Raw genomic sequence first — 3,850 nt, 5'->3', positions numbered from 1 at the left:
GAAGTTCTAGTTAAGTATTATGAAGTATTATGGAGTTTACAAGAACCAATTAAAATGTCTACTTGTTAATGAAGTTCTAGTTATTGTAAACGTGCTTGATCGAAAAAAGGAGTATTATGGTTAAATAAATTGGTGAATATGAAATTTACTCTCCATTTTCATAAAATGCTCCATCTCCTTGAGGGTCATATTGGTCTTCATCGGTGTCCACGTCGGTTGTACCCTCATGAACTTCCGTCAAGGCATCATCCATATGCATGTTTGGAATATCACCATCTCTCAAACCTTCTTCATGTCGGTTCCAAATTTGTGTAGTGAGTTCCAAGCGAAGTTTCGCCCAAATCGCAGGTTTGTACAATATATGAGGAGCTAGCCTTATGTTTCCTTGAATTGGTGGTTGAGGTTCATCTTCCGTGATCCTCCCCCAATCCGCATTGTGATATTCCATCTCAACACACATATTGTGAATTATCAAGCACTCCCTCATAATTGCCTTCATGCCCGATTTTTTTTATAATAACGACAAGGTTTCAGTATAATGCCAAACTTACCTTTTAGACCACCAAATGCACGTTTTATGTCCTTCCTTTTGGCTTCTTGTTATTGATTGAAAAGATCTTCTCTATTGTTTGAGGAGGGTTTGTACACTGGCACGATGCAACCATACATAGGATATGCACCATTTCCTAGGTAGTACCCCTTGTCGTAATTCCTTTCATTGATTTGATAATGACAAGGAGGTGCTACACCAAGAAGTTGTCTATCGAACAAACCCGAAGCATGCAAGATATTAAGATCATTGTTCTTCCCACCTAACCCAAAATAGGAATGCCAGATCTATCTATCATACGTAGATACCTCCTGCAAAACAACCGAGGGATATGACTTATAGTCGCAGTGGGATCCTGCTTGATCCATAGGACATGCTCTCCATTCCCAGTGAAAACAATCGACACTACCAAGCATACTAGGAAATCCCCGAGCTTCATTTTCTTCTAAAATCATTTCTGTATCTTGAGCGGTAGGTTGACGCATGCATCGACTATTATAAATCCAAATAATTGCATCCATAAACTTCATAGCCTACTAGTAGATAGTGGTCGCTCCCATTTGTGTGTAATCATCTAAGAAATCCGGTGCAATGTCTTTGGCAAGATGTTTCATGACGGGAACCATTTTCATATATGGAGTATGACCAGGAATACCGCAAGCATCCGTTTTTTGGCGAAAATCATGGTCATAATCACAAACTTGCTCTAAAATTCTCAGAAAAAGTGGACGACGCAAAGCAAACCGACCTTTGAACTTCTTTGGCCCATACATATAATTGAAGTTGAAGTATTGATGCATCATACGATCATCCGCATCTACACGTTTTATGTGCAGCGTCTGACGAGTCTTGACTTCATTCAGGACGGGTTGATGTATTCCCTGCCTCCTATGCTTCTCTAAAAGTGTAGCCACTGCTAGAACATTCGTATCAATATCATCTTCATCATCCGGAAGGCCGAACAAAATTCTTCTCAAAGCTCTCTGCATAATGTACCTAATACAACAAAAACATAAATCTTTTGTAACACCCCATAAAAAAAACTTAAAACACGCCATAAAAAATAAATGAAAACACGCCATAAAAATGAGTAAATTAAAACACGCCATAAAAATCAAATAAAAATCCATAAAATAAATAGTACTTAAAAGTATAACACTCCATAAAACAAATAACACACCATATGGTTTCATAAACACTACGACAAGTACTTTAAACAGTACGACAAGTAATTTAATTCAGGTCAAACAAATTATGGGATTGTTGTTGGGTGATTTGAGTATCATAAAAAATGTTAGTCTCGCTTTCCGCCAACAACGCATCGGTAAATTCATTTCCTTATTGTTGATATTGTGATGTAGTAGCTCCATTTTCGACCATAGGGGTGTAATATTGTTGACTTGTATCCCATTCATATGTACCACCTAATGTGAGTTCTTGTGATATAGTAGCTTCATATGGATTATTTGGTATTTGGAATTGGATAGATGGTACTAAAGAAGATGTAGATCTGTCGTATGAGGAACATGAAGTTGTAGCCATTTTGTATGTCTCGTCCTACCTATACGAGTTGACGAGCTCCAAGATGGAATGAACATTGTTGTTCCATAAACCTAAAGCAATCATCCTACAATTATATAAATTAGAGAAATTAGTCAAATATTCAAGGAACTTAAAATGAAAATGAGTACAAATGCAAATGTACTTACCAATGTCAAATTCATCTCCCGAAAGTTATACGGAAAAGCAACCCCTGGAACTTGTAATTGACATGCTACGCCGACTTTATTGGAAAATGGTAAACTGAAATCTATCTCCGGCAATTGTGATGGGGGCTCATTCTGTGTGTCATAAGTATATGTTTGCGACATCATATCAGGAGGAGGATGACTAGGAAACAAACGGCGAGGAACAGCTGAGCTACCCAATGCTATCTCATCGATGTTCTGTGCATGGTATGACTCAGTGACATAAGGTCCAACACTCTTATTCTTCCACCAAGTGTTATATTGATCCTCAGTGACTGCGTAATAGTCGTTGGCTTCTAAAATATCTCTGTCATCAATTGATTCCAAATTTGGAGGATTTGTTGGGACTACAATCTCACCTGTGATATGCCTCTGGAATCTCTCTGCCAAGTAACAAGTAACTCTTGTGTGTTTTTCAAAAGAAAAAAACAGAACTCTCTTTTTGGATACCTTTAGTGTGTACTCATATTGGTATCCCACAGAATACTCACTATCTGCCCATGGTTTCCAAATACATGATTCACTTGTTCTAGTGTCAATCTGTATTCTTGCGCTTTTGACTGAACGTTTCATAGTATCCTTTTGTCCTCCTTTATGACCTCTCTTCCTTGATACAATCCTAGTTTTCTTGAAGAGACAAATCTTTAGGAAAACATCATAATGTCCTCCAGGTGTCTGACAAAGCAAAGGTTGCATGTTGCGGAAGTAGTAATAGTACCAATACTCAAGTACCATAACCATGCCAGCTAAATTCGTACTCTTGATTGACCAATCGTCGAGATATGTATAGGTATTACCTAACGAAGCTAGACCCCAATCATACTCCCTAACTCTATCTAAGTCGGCCAACAACAGAACCCAACGTTTATCTAGTCTTCCAGTAGAATGCGTTAGAAGAAAATGACCAAAACACCACATAAAGAATGCTCGTGTAAATGTCTCTGCACATCCAGTATTATCCTGGTCTTTTCTACTTTCAATGTACTCTTTCAAGATAGCCAAGGATAATGAATTTTTCTTAGAGTCCCATGCACCATGATTTTTGATATCCAAAAAATATAAATCATCTAGAGCAGGATATGTTTGATCATTACCAAACAACGACATAACTACTGGTCGTTTACTAGGGTCACTAGTGGGAATTCCCGTTAACATGTACCAATCTAAAGGAAGGAGGCCAATTTCAAACTCCCGAAAATGAAAGCTCTTGGTTTCTGACCACCATCTCTCATCTATGGCTTCAATTTCAATTGTCACAATATCGTTTTGCTAGCGTATTATCTTTCACTACAATTTTGTAATACACTTCAATATCTTTCAAACTACCTCTAAAGCTTAGTTTGCGAGGATCTTTCGTAACATCTTGACATACATGTTTATCACAATTCTTTGATGAAACTATATCCACCCGATCTAGCAATCCATCCATACTCATACTACAATCAATAACAAACATGAAACAAAATATCATTATCATTCATTTTCATCCATACAAACTAAATTATCATTAGCAATTTCTCTATACAAACTAAATTATCATTATCATTCATTT

Source organism: Papaver somniferum, chromosome 1 (genome assembly GCF_003573695.1).
Source record: "Papaver somniferum cultivar HN1 chromosome 1, ASM357369v1, whole genome shotgun sequence".
Classification (NCBI taxonomy): Eukaryota; Viridiplantae; Streptophyta; class Magnoliopsida; order Ranunculales; family Papaveraceae; genus Papaver; species Papaver somniferum.
This window is presented reverse-complemented; position numbering follows the sequence as displayed.